Consider the following 14,429-nt stretch of genomic DNA (forward strand, 5'->3'; position numbering starts at 1 on the left):
AAACTAATAACCTCAAAACTAATAATCTCAAATTGCTCCTTTCGCTCAGTCTCCTAAACTCAGACATAACCTTTTGCAATTTCTCACTTGAAGCAGCCACCAGCACATTATCATCAACAAACAATGGACTCACCTTTCAAGCCTGCCTATCATCAACAGACTCCATACCTGCTCCTCTTTCCAAAAGCCTTGCATTCACCTCCCTCACCACTCCATCCATAAATGGATTAAAACAGCCATTGTGACATCACACTCTTGTTCCATAGATACCATCAACACCTGGAACCACTTGCCCTCCTCTCTACCCTCTTGCACTCACCTTGGGAGAAAGGTATTAGAGGCTTCTAATACCTTTCCTCCTAAACCTTAAATCTGTAGCACCTTCCACAGAAAATATCTATCATCCCTAACATGTGCTTTCTCCAGCTCTATAAATGCCACATACAAATCCTTCTGTTACTCTAAGTATTTCTCACACACATTCTTCAAAGCAAACACTTGATTCACATATCCTCCACCATTCCTGAAACAATTTTGTTCATCCAATAGTCTGATGCTTTCTGCATGCCACTACCATCTCAATCAACTCTCCCATACACCTTACCAGTACGCTCAACAAACATATACCCATACAACTCTGTAATTTGATGACTTATCTTTGTCTCCCAAGCCTTTATACAATGGCACTGTACAGGCATTCTACTGGTCACTTCAACATCTCATATCACAACACAATCAACACATTTCTTAAGAAATTCATCTGCAATACCACCACCTCTCTCTTTACCAAACCACTAGCCATGGCTGTCTCAAGCATACCACCCTGATCCAAATGACCTATATTTGCCATCCTATCATCATACGTATTCAACAATCTTTCACAGTACTCACTCAACCTCATCTTCACCTCATTCTACCTTTTACCACTTCTTTATGTGCCCCATTCAACAATGTTCCAATATAATCTCTGCTTTTCTCATACCATTAACCCCCATCCAAGCATTTTCTTTTTCACTCTGTAGTTTGTTAATACGCGCTCATGACAGGTTTCATTTGCCCTCTTTTTCAGCTCCTGCACCTCCCTTTCGACTTCCTGCCACTTTCTCTTGTACACATTTCTCATTCACTTATATTCCGTCCCTGTAAGTACAGCCCACGTCAGTTTTCTCTTTCATCTGCAACTTAACTTAATTATCCCAACAATTGATATTGTTTCTTACCTCCCACATTCTGCATGCCATGCACTTCTCTTGCAAATGCTGGCACTGCTTCCCTAAACACCAACCACTCCTTACTCAGTCCCCTAGATTCATTTACTCTCACCTTGTCACTGTACACTCAATCTCCCCTGGTATTTCTTCATAAAAGCCTCTCTTTCAAACTCACTTTCAACATCCATATAATTTCCTTTTCTATGAAAGCCACTTTATATCTTTGCCCTCATCTCAACCAGTAATGATCAGCAATTCCACCAGCTGTCTCCTCTTAGCACAGTCATATCTAAGTTTGTCTCTTTCTCATACCTCCAGCCCCTATGCAATCCAATAACATCCCCTTACTATCTTTCATACTTCTCATATACCTATTCATGTCCCTCTTCTTAAACCAGTATTCCTAATCACCACTTGTTTTTCAGCTCAATTCCACAAGCTATTCACCATTCACATTTACATCATTGAATAACCCAAGTTATACTCTCACCTGCTTCAATACCCATTTATACATTCAAATCATATACCACTAATACCCAGCCTCTTGCATCAAAACTGCTGACACCCTCTCTTAACTGCTCTCATAACACATCATCTTTGTCATGGCCAAGTGCATAAGTATTAATAATCATCTACCTTTTGCAATCCACTTTCAATTTTTACTCAAATAAGTCTAAGGCCCTTACAGTCTCTCACACAGTTGCACAAATCCTGGTTAAGTAGAAAAGCTACCCCTTCCTTAGTTATCACCCTCACATTAATCCCTAACTTTACTCCTAAGACATTTCTAAACCATTCTTTCCCTTTACCTTTGAATTTTTGTTTCAATTAATAGCTACAACATCCAGATTCCTCTCCTCAAATGTAATACCTATTTCTTCCTTTTCATCTTGGTTACATCTAAACACATTCAAACATTCCAGCCGGAACCTTTGACGAAGAGGATAAGCACTAATCACCTACCTGCATTGTACAAGGAGGGAGTGTTAAACTTGTGAGGCCTAACCTCCTCAACATTCCCCATAATCATACAACTTTTCAAATCTATGTATAGCATCTACATTAACCATATCCTCAGTCTTTTTATTTCATTCATCTACCATACTCATGATACAAAGGTACTTTTTCACATCTTTTTGAATACGTTTCTTGCTTAATTTCATGTGATGTCTAATGGTAGCTCTCTCCCCACATCTCTCAAAGAACTGTTTACTGTTCACATCATCAATCTTTTACAAAACCTGAAAATTTGTGATCAGGTCATGCCCACTTATCTCTCTCCCATGGTAGACTACCTAACTATTCTCCTAAAGTGGGACTCAGCAAACAGCTTACGGAGAATGTTAACTCCCAAATCCTTCTTACATACAAAATCCACAAGCTTCTTTCCTGCTTGATAATAAACAAGGCGAATCCTCTTTTCATTGTTTCACTTCCTCAGCACTTCATATTTGCTCGGGTTCAATTTCATCGATCATGTACCAGACCAACTTAAAAGAGTGTGTTTGGGACCCTTTGTAGAATGATAAAATCCTCCTTGCTTTTCACTTTCCTTATGATATTTGCATCATATGCAAACATATTCAAATAAAGTCCATACCTCTAGGTAAGTCATTTACATAGTACAAGAATAAATGTTCTAAAACAGAGCACTGTGGCACTCCACAGTCACCTCAACCCATTTGGAGAAGGCCCCTTTAACATGGGGTCCTTTTCTTCCCTTCACTCAGACAATCCATCCCTCAAAAGTTTCCCCCCTCATTCCTGCCTGGTGATTCAGTTTCTTAATTGATCTATGCAGTGCAGTTTCAAATGCTTATTGGCAGGACTGACAGAAGCAATCCACCCAACCTTCCCCTTTGTCTAATACAGCTCCCTCTCATATTTACATATATTCATTTATTTCATTCATTAAACTTTGTCGCTGTCTCCCACGTTAGCGAGGTAGTGCAAGGAAACAGACAAAAGAATGACCCACCCCACCCACATACACATGTATATACATAAACACCCACACACACACATATACACACCTATACATTTCAACATACACATAGACATACATACACAGACATTATTCATATTTTATCAAATAATGTCATAAACAGACATATACATATATATACACTTGCACATATTCATACATGCTGCCTTCATCCATTCCCGCTGCAACCCCACTACACATGAAATGGCACCACCCTCCCGCGTGTGTATGAGGTAGCGCTAGGAAAAGACAATAAAGGCCACATTCGTTCACACTCAGTCTCTAGCTGTCATGTAATAATGCACTGAAACCACAGCTACCTTTCCATATCCAAGTCCCACAAAACTTTCCATGGTTTACCCCAGACGCTTCACATGCCCTGCTTCAATCCATTGACAGCACGTCGATCCCAGTTTACCACATCATACCAATTCACTCTATTCCTTGCACGCCTTTCACCCTCCTGTATGTTCAGGCCCGAATCGCTTAAAATCTTTTCATTCCATCCTTCCACCTCCAATTTGGTCTCTCACTTCTCCTCGTTCCCTCCATCTCTGACATATATATCCTCTTTGTCAATCTCTCCTTACTCATTCTCTCCATGTGACCACACAATTTCAATACACCCTCTTCTGCTCTCTCAACCACACTTTTTATTACCACACATCCCTTTTACCCTTTACCCTTTTTCCAACACATCCACCCTCCTCTGCACAACCCTATCCATAACCCATGCCACACAACCATGGAAAGAGTAGCACTACTCCTGAAACATGAGTGGTGTGAGTATGTGATACAGTGTAAGAAAATAAACTCTAGATTGATATGGGTAAAACTGAAAGAGGATGGAGAGAGATGGGTGATTATTGGTGCATATGCACCTGGGCATGAGAAGAAAGATCATGAGAGGCAAGTGTTTTGGGAGCAGCTGAGTGAGTGTGTTAGTAGTTTTGATGCACGAGACCGGGTTATAGTGATGGGTGATTTGAATGCAAAGGTGAGTAATGTGGCAGTTGAGGGAATAATTGGTCTACATGGGGTGTTCAGTGTTGTAAATGGTAATGGTGAAGAGCTTGTAGATTTATATGCTGAAAAAGAACTGGTGACTGGGACTACCTGGTTTAAAAAGAGAGATATACATAAGTATATACTTAGGTGAGTAGGAGAAATGGCCAGAGAGCGTTATTGGATTATGTGTTAACTGATAGGCGCATGAGAGAGAGACTTTTGGATGTTAATGTACTGAGAGGTGCAATTGGAAGGATGTCTGATCATTATCTTGTGGAGGCAAAGGTGAAGATTTGTAGAGGTTTTCAGAAAAGAAGAGAGAATGTTGGGGTGAAGAGAGAGGTGAGAGTAAGTGAGCTTGAGAAGGAGACTTGTGTGAGGAAGTACCAGGAGAGACTGAGTACAGAATGGAAAAAGGTGAGAACAAAGGACACAAAGGGAGTGGGGGAGGAATGGGATGTATTTAGGGAAGTAGTGATGGCTTGTGCAAAAGATGCTTGTGACATGAGAAGCGTGGAAGGTGGGCAGATTAGAAAGGATCGTGAGTGGTAAAGATGAAGAAGTAAGATTATCAGTGAAAGAGAAGAGAGGCATTTGGACGATTTTTGCAGGGAAATAATGCAAATGAGTGGGAGATGTATAAAAGAAAGAGGCAGGAGGTCAACAGAAAGGTGCAAGAGGCAAAAAAGAGGGCAAATGAGAGTTGGGGTGAGGGAGTATCATTAAATTTTGGGGAGGATAAAAAAATGTTTTGGAAGGAGGTACATAAAGTGCGTAAGACAAGGGAACAAATGGGAACATCAGTGAAGGGGGATAATGGGGAGGTGATAACAAGCAGTGGTGATGTGAGAGGTGGTGAGGTGCCTGAGGACTGGTGGAATGCTTGCATAAAGCCATTGTACAAAGGCAAAGGGGATAAGAGTGAGTGCTCAAATTACAGAGGTATAAGTTTGTTGAGTATTCCTGGTAAATTATATGAGAGGGTATTGATTGAGAGGGTGATGGCATGTATAGAGCATCAGATTGGAGAAGAACAGTGTGGTTTCAGAAGTGGTAGAGGATGTGTGGACCTGGTGTTTGCTTAGAAAACTGTATGTGAGAAATACTTAGAAAAGCAAATGGATTTGTACATAGCATTTATGGATCTGGAGAAGGCACATGATAGAGTTGATAGAGATGCTCTGTGGAGGTAAGTTGTTAGAAGCAGTGAAAAGTTTTTATCGAGATTGTAAGGCTTGTGTACATGTAGGAAGAGAGGAAAGTTATTGGTTCTCAGTGAATGTTGGTTTACGGCACAGGTGTGTGATGTCTCCATGGTTGTTCACTTTGTTTATGGATGGGGTTGTTAGGGAGGTGAATGCAAGAGTTTTGGAAAGAGGGGCAAGTATGCAGTCTGTTGTGGATGAGAGAGCTTGGGAAAAGAGTCAGTTGTTGTTTGCTGATGATACAGCGCTGGTGGCTGATTCAGAAGAGAAACTGCACAAGCTGGTGACTGAGTTTGGTAAAGTGTGTGAAAGAAGAAAGCTGAGAGTAAATGTGAATAATAGCAAGGTTACTAGGTACAGTAGAGTTGAGGGACAAATCAATTGGGAGGTAAGTTTGAATGGAGAAAAACTGGAGGAAGTGAAAGTGTTTTAGATATCTGGGAGTAGATTTGGCAGCGGATGGAACCATGGAAGTGGAAGTGAATCATAGGGTGGGGGCGAAAGTTCCGGGAGCATTGAAAAATGTGTGGAAGTCGAGAACATTATCTTGGAAAGCAAAATGGGTATGTTTGAAGGAATAGTGGTTCCAACAATGTTATATGGTTGCGAGGCGTGGGCTATAGATAGAGTTGTGAGGAGGAGGGTGGATGTGTTGGAAATGAGATGTTTGAGGACAATATGTTGTGTGAGGTGGTTTGATTGAGTAAGTAATGAAAGGGTAAGAGAGATGTGTGTTAATAAAAAGAGTGTGGTCGAGAGAGCAGAAGAGGGTATTTTGAAATGGTTTGGTCACATGGAGAGAATGAGTGAGGAAAGATTGACAAAGGGGATATATGTGTTACAGGTGGAGGGAACAAGAAGTGGGAGACCAAATTGGAGGTGGAAAGATGGAGTGAAAAAGATTTTGAGTGATCGGGGCCTGAACATGCAGGAGGGTGAAAGGCACGAGAGGAATACAGTGAATTGGAATGATGTGGTATACTGGGGTCGACGTGCTGTCAATGGACTGAACCAGGGAATGTGAAGCATCTGGGGTAAACCATGGAAAGTTTTGTGGGGCCTGGATGTGGAAAGGGAGCTGTGGTTTCGGTGCATTATACATGACAGCTAGAGACTGAGTGTGAAAAATGTGGCCTTTGTTGCCTTTTCCTAGCACTACCTCGCACACACGCAGGGGGAGGGGGTTTTCATTTCACGTGTGGTGGGGTGGTGACGGAAATGAATAAGGGCAAACAGTATGAATTATGTACATGTGTTTATATGTATATGTCTGCATGTGTATATATATTCATACATTGAGATGTATAGGTATGTATATGTGCTTGTGTAGACGTGTATGTATATACATGTGTATGTGGGTGGGTTGAGCCATTCCTTCGTCTGTTTCCTTGTGCTATCTCGTTAACGCGGGAGACAGCGACGAAGTATAATAATAAATATATATATATATCCCTGGGGATAGGGGAGAAAGAATACTTCCCACGTATTCCCTGCCTGTCGTAGAAGGCGACTAAAAGGGAAGGGAGCGGGGGCCTGGAAATCTCCCCCTCTCATTTTCTTTTTTTAAATTTTCCAAAGGAAGGAACAGAGAAGGGGGCCGGGTGAGGATGTTTCCTCAGAGGCCCAGTCCTCTGTTCTTAATGGTACCTCGCTGAGGCGGGAAATGGCGAATAGTATGAAAGAAAAAAAGATATATGTATATATATATATATATATATATATATATATGAAAGAAAAAAAAGATATATATATATATATATATATATATATATATTATCCCTGGGGATAGGGGAGAAAGAATACTTCCCACGTATTCCCTGCGTGTCGTAGAAGGCGACTAAAAGGGAAGGGAGCGGGGGGCTGGAAATCCTCCCCTCTCATTTTTTTTTTTTTTTTTTTTTTTTTTTTTTTTTTTTTTCCCCAAAAGAAGGAACAGAGAAGGGGGTCAGGTGAGGATACTCACTCAAAGGCCCAGTCCTCTGTTCTTAACGCTACCTCGCTATCGCGGGAAATGGCGAATAGTATGAAAAAAAAAAAAAAATATATATATATATATATATATATATATATATATATATATATATATATATATATATATATATCTTTCTTTTTTCTTTTAAACTATTCGCCATTTCCCGCGTTAGTGAGGTAGCGTTAAGAACAGAGGACTGGGCCTTTGTGGAATATCCTCACCTGGCCCCCCTCTGTTCCTCCTTTTGGAAAAAAAGAAAAAAAAAAAAAAACGAGAGGGGAGGATTTCCAGCACCCCGCTCCCTCCCCTTTTAGTCGCCTTCTACGACACGCAGGGAATACGTGGGAAGTATTCTTAATCCCCTTTCCCCAGGTATAATTTTTGTTATAAATAATAAAAAAATTATGCACTGATCACATTAGTGTTTACGTAATCATCTGAAGTCTCACTCAAATTTCACACATTTCCTGTCCAGACCAGGAACATTATAAACACATACCATACCTTTAGTACTTGGTGAAAATACTGAATATGCAATTATCTTTAAATGAATATAGATGATTAGATCTTATCTATAGGAGAAAAAGCAAAAAACAATGGCTGGAAACAAAATGATTAAGACAAACTGGAGATCTAAGTTACAAGAAAGCTTGTATCATAAATTTTATTAATAACTCTGCAACCCCTGACAAAGAAACTATACATATATATATATATATATATATATATATATATATATATATATATATATATATATATATATATACATATATATATATATATATATATATATATCTTTCTTTCAAACTATTTGCCATTTCCCGCATTAGCGAGGTAGCATTAAGAACAGAGGACTGGGAATTTGAGGGAATATCCTCACCAGGCCCCCTTCTCTGTTCCTTCTTTTGGAAAATTAAAAAAAAAAAGAGAGGGGAGGATTTCCAGCCCCACGCTCCCTCCCCTTTTATTCGCCTTCTACAACACGCAGGGAATACGTGGGAAGTATTCTTTCTCCCTTATCCCCAGGGATATATATATATATATATTTCTTTTTCTTTTAAACTATTCGCCATTTCCCACGATTAGCGAGGTAGCATTAAGAACAGAGGACTGGGCCTTTTGAGGGAATACCCTCACCTGGCTCAATTCTCTGTTCCTTCTTTTGGAAAAAAAAAAAAAAAAAAAAAAAAAACGAGAGGGGAGGATTTCCAGCCCCCCGCTCCCTCCCCTTTTAGTCGCCTTCTACGACACGCAGGGAATACGTGGGAAGTATTGTTAATCCCCTATCCCCAGGGATCGGCAACAAGATCCTGTCTCGTAACCCCAACGGCACGCTCAGCTGGATGGAAGGCATCATTGAAGAGATACCTGAGGGTGAGATGAACAGCCCATACCCCACATTCTACTTTCCTCATCATCCTGTCGTCAGGGAGGTCAGCACCACAAGTAAAGCATCCTCCTCGAAGGCTCAGAGTGGGGTGCCTAAATGTGTGTGGATGTAACCAAGATGTGAAGACCCTTACTGGAAAAACAATCACTCTTGAAGTAGAACCTTCAGACACAATTGAAAATGTGAAAGAAAATAGTGAAATTGGAAAAAATGTAGCTTAGACATTGAAGCTTATTGATACAGTGGTTAAATTGATGAGAACTGCTATTGACGTTTGTGTAAATAAATTATACATTTCCTTTTATCCATAGCCAGAGGTTGAACCATTATGTGACATTCATTTTTTTCATTCATTTCAAGCTAGAAGTTTCAGTTTTCTAAATTGTTTCTTACATTTTTCATATGTATATATATGTATGTGTGTGTGTGTGTATATATGTGCGTATGTATGTGTATGTGTGTGTATGTGTATGTGTGTGTATGTGTATATGTATATATATATATATGTATATTATCCCTGGGGATAGGGGTGAAAGAATACTTCCCACGTATTCCTCGCGTGTCGTAGAAAGCGACTAGAGGGGACGGGAGCGGGGGGCCAGAAATCCTCCCCTCCTTCTATTAACTTTCTAAAATGGGAAACAGAAGAAGGAGTCACGCGGGGAGTGCTCATCCTCCTCGAAGGCTCAGAGTGGGGTGCCTAAATGTGTGTGGATGTAACCAAGATGTAAAAAAAGGAGAGATAGGTAGTATGTTTGAGGAAAGGAACCTGGATGTTTTGGCTCTGAGTGAAACGAAGCTCAAGGGTAAAGGGGAAGAGTGGTTTGGGAATGTCTGGGGAGTAAAGTCAGGGGTTAGTGAGAGGACAAGAGCAAGGGAAGGAGTAGCAATACTCATGAAACAGGAGTTGTGGGAGTATGTGATAGAGTGTAAGAAAGTAAATTCTCGATTAATATGGGTAAAACTGAAAGTTGATGGAGAGAGGTGGGTGATTATTGGTGCATATGCACCTGGGCATGAGAAGAAAGATCAAGAGAGGCAAGTGTTTTGGGAGCAGCTGAATGAGTGTGTTAGTGGTTTTGATGCACGAGACCGGGTTATAGTGATGGGTGATTTGAATGCAAAGGTGAGTAATGTGGCAGTTGAGGGAATAATTGGTATACATGGGGTGTTCAGTGTTGTAAATGGAAATGGTGAAGAGCTTGTAGATTTATGTGCTGAAAAAGGACTGATGATTGGGAATACCTGGTTTAAAAAGCGAGATATACATAAGTATACTTATGTAACTAGGAGAGATGGCCAGAGAGCGTTATTGGATTACGTGTTAATTGACAGGCGTGCGAAAGAGAGACCTTTGGATGTTAATGTGCTGAGAGGTGCAACTGGAGGGATGTCTGATCATTATCTTGTGGAGGCTAAGGTGAAGATTTGTATGGGTTTTCAGAAAAGAAGAGTGAATGTTGGGGTGAAGAGGGTGGTGAGAGTAAGTGAGCTTGAGAAGGAGACCTGTGTGAGGAAGTACCAGGAGAGACTGAGTACAGAATGGAAAAAGGTGAGAACAATGGAAGCAAGGGGAGTGGGGGAGGAATGGGATGTATTTAGGGAATCAGTGATGGATTGCGCAAAAGATGCTTGTGGCATGAGAAGAGTGGGAGGTGGGTTGATTAGAAAGGGTAGTGAGTGGTGGGATGAAGAAGTAAGAGTATTAGTGAAAGAGAAGAGAGAGGCATTTGGACGATTTTTGCAGGGAAAAAATGCAATTGAGTGGGAGATGTATAAAAGAAAGAGACAGGAGGTCAAGAGAAAGGTGCAAGAGGTGAAAAAAAGGGCAAATGAGAGTTGGGGTGAGAGAGTATCATTAATTTTTGGGGGAATAAAAAGATGTTCTGGAAGGAGGTAAATAAAGTGCGTAAGACAAGGGAACAAATGGGAACTGCAGTGAAGGGCGCAAATGGGGAGGTGATAATAAGTAGTGGTGATGTGAGAAGGAGATGGAGTGAGTATTTTGAAGGTTTGTTGAATGTGTTTGATGATAGAGTGGCAGATATAGGGTGTTTTGGTCGAGGTGGTGTGCAAAGTGAGAGGGTTAGGGAAAATGATTTGGTAAACAGAGAAGAGGTAGTTAAAGCTTTGCGGAAGATGAAAGCCGGCAAGGCAGCAGGTTTGGATGGTATTGCAGTGGAATTTATTAAAAAAGGGGGTGACTGTATTGTTGACTGGTTGGTAAGGTTATTTAATGAATGTATGACTCATGGTGAGGTGCCTGAGGATTGGCGGAATGCGTGCATAGTGCCATTGTACAAAGGCAAAGGGGATAAGAGTGAGTGCTCAAATTACAGAGGTATAAGTTTGTTGAGTATTCCTGGTAAATTATATGGGAGGGTATTGATTGAGAGGGTGAAGGCATGTACAGAGCATCAGATTGGGGAAGAGCAGTGTGGTTTCAGAAGTGGTAGAGGATGTGTGGATCAGGTGTTTGCTTTGAAGAATGTATGTGAGAAATACTTAGAAAAGCAAATGGATTTGTATGTAGCATTTATGGATCTGGAGAAGGCATATGATAGAGTTGATAAAGATGCTCTGTGGAAGGTATTAAGAATATATGGTGTGGGAGGAAAGTTGTTAGAAGCAGTGAAAAGTTTTTATCGAGGATGTAAGGCATGTGTACGTGTAGGAAGAGAGGAAAGTGATTGGTTCTCAGTGAATGTAGGTTTGCGGCAGGGGTGTGTGATGTCTCCATGGTTGTTTAATTTGTTTATGGATGGGGTTGTTAGGGAGGTAAATGCAAGAGTTTTGGAAAGAGGGCAAGTATGAAGTCTGTTGGGGATGAGAGAGCTTGGGAAGTGAGTCAGTTGTTGTTCGCTGATGATACAGCGCTGGTGGCTGATTCATGTGAGAAACTGCAGAAGCTGGTGACTGAGTTTGGTAAAGTGTGTGGAAGAAGAAAGTTAGGAGTAAATGTGAATAAGAGCAAGGTTATTAGGTACAGTAGGGTTGAGGGTCAAGTCAATTGGGAGGTGAGTTTGAATGGAGAAAAACTGGAGGAAGTGAAGTGTTTTAGATATCTGGGAGTGGATCTGGCAGCGGATGGAACCATGGAAGCGGAAGTGGATCATAGGGTGGGGGAGGGGGCGAAAATTCTGGGGGCCTTGAAGAATGTGTGGAAGTCGAGAACATTATCTCGGAAAGCAAAAATGGGTATGTTTGAAGGAATAGTGGTTCCAACAATGTTGTATGGTTGCGAGGCATGGGCTATGGATAGAGTTGTGCGCAGGAGGATGGATGTGCTGGAAATGAGATGTTTGATGACAATGTGTGGTGTGAGGTGGTTTGATCGAGTGAGTAACGTAAGGGTAAGAGAGATGTGTGGAAATAAAAAGAGCGTGGTTGAGAGAGCAGAAGAGGGTGTTTTGAAGTGGTTTGGGCACATGGAGAGGATGAGTGAGGAAAGATTGACCAAGAGGATATATGTGTCGGAGGTGGAGGGAGCAAGGAGAAGAGGGAGACCAAATTGGAGGTGGAAAGATGGAGTGAAAAAGATTTTGTGTGATCGGGGCCTGAACATGTTGGAGGGTGAAAGGAGGGCAAGGACTAGAGTGAATTGGAGCGATGTGGTATACCGGGGTTGACGTGCTGTCAGTGGATTGAATCAAGGCACGTGAAGTGTCTGGGATAAACCATGGAAAGCTGTGTAGGTATGTATATTTGCGTGTGTGGACGTATGTATATACATGTGTATGGAGGGGGTTGGGCCATTTCTTTCGTCTGTTTCCTTGTGCTACCTCGCAAACGCAGGAGACAGCGACAAAGTATAAAAAAAAAAAAAAGAATATATATATATATATATATATATATATATATATATATATATATATATATATATATATATATACATCTATTTATTTATTTTGCTTTGTCGCTGTCTCCCGCGTTAGCGAGGTAGCGCAAGGAAACAGACGAAAGAATGGCCCAACCCACCCACATACACATGTATATATATATATATATATATATATATATATATATATATATATATATATATATATATACATATATATATAGTATGTATATATGTATGTATATTTGCGTGTGTGGACGTATGTATATACATGTGTATGGGGGGGTTGGGCCATTTCTTTCGTCTGTTTCCTTGCACTACCTCGCAAACGCGGGAGACAGCGACAAAGTATAATAAATAAATAAAAATATATAGTGGTGGGATGAAGAAGTAAGAGTATTAGTGAAAGAGAAGAGAGAGGCATTTGGACGATTTTTGCAGGGAAAAAATGCAGTTGAGTGGGAGACGTATAAAAGAAAGAGACAGGAGGTCAAGAGAAAGGTGCAAGAGGTGGAAAAAAAAGGGCAAATGAGAGTTGGGGTGAGAGAGTATCATTAAATTTTAGGGAGAATAAAAAGATGTTCTGGAAGGAGGTAAATAAAGTGCGCAAGACAAGGGAGCAAATGGGAACTTCAGTGAAGGGCGCAAATGGGGAGGTGATAACAAGTAGTGGTGATGTGAGAAGGAGATGGAGTGAGTATTTTGAAGGTTTGTTGAATGTGTTTGATGATAGAGTGGCAGATATAGGGTGTTTTGGTTGAGGTGGTGTGCAAAGTGAGAGGGTTAGGGAAAATGAGTTAGTAAACAGACAAGAGGTAGTAAAAGCTTTGCGGAAGATGAAAGCCGGCAAGGCAGCAGGTTTGGATGGTATTGCAGTGGAATTTATTAAAAAAGGGGGTGACTGTATTGTTGAATGGTTGGTAAGGTTATTTAATGTATGTATGACTCACGGTGAGGTGCCTGAGGATTAGCGGAATGCGTGCATAGTGCCATTGTACAAAGGCAAAGGGGATAAGAGTGAGTGCTCAAATTACAGAGGTATAAGTTTCTTGAGTATTCCTGGTAAATTATATGGGAGGGTATTGATTGAGAGGGTGAAAGCATGTACAGAGCATCAGATTAGGGAAGAGCAGTGTGGTTTCAGAAGTGGTAGAGGATGTGTGGATCAGGTGTTTGCTTTGAAGAATGTATGTGAGAAATACTTAGAAAAGCAAATGGATTTGTATGTAGCATTTATGGATCTGGAGAAGGCATATGATAGAGTTGATAGAGATGCTCTGTGGAAGGTATTAAGAATATATGGTGTGGGAGGCAAGTTGTTAGAAGCAGTGAAAAGTTTTTATCGAGGATGTAAGGCATGTGTACGTGTAGGAAGAGAGGAAAGTGATTGGTTCTCAGTGAATGTAGGTTTGCGGCAGGGGTGTGTGATGTCTCCATGGTTGTTTAATTTGTTTATGGATGGGGTTGTTAGGGAGGTGAATGCAAGAGTTTTGGAAAGAGGGGCAAGTATGAAGTCTGTTGGGGATGAGAGAGCTCGGGAAGTGAGTCAGTTGGTGTTCGCTGATGATACAGCGCTGGTGGCTGATTCATGTGAGAAACTGCAGAAGCTGGTGACTGAGTTTGGTAAAGTGTGTGAAAGAAGAAAGTTAAGCGTAAATGTGAATAAGAGCAAGGTTATTAGGTACAGTAGGGTTGAGGGTCAAGTCAATTGGGAGGTGAGTTTGAATGGAGAAAAACTGGAGGAAGTGAAGTGTTTTAGATATCTGGGAGTGGATCTGGCAGCGGATGGAACCATGGAAGCGGAAGTGGATCATAGGGTGG

At 41.0% G+C, this 14,429-nt stretch overlaps 1 protein-coding gene across 1 annotated transcript in view; it reads right to left on the reverse strand.

Annotated features, from left to right (window-relative positions):
* Adss (adenylosuccinate synthetase) overlaps positions 1-14,429 on the reverse strand; it is a 418,041-nt gene that overhangs the window by 5,092 nt on the left and 398,520 nt on the right. The window lies entirely within an intron of this gene.

The sequence above is a fragment of the Panulirus ornatus genome, chromosome 17 (assembly GCF_036320965.1).
Source record: "Panulirus ornatus isolate Po-2019 chromosome 17, ASM3632096v1, whole genome shotgun sequence".
NCBI lineage: Eukaryota > Metazoa > Arthropoda > Malacostraca > Decapoda > Palinuridae > Panulirus > Panulirus ornatus.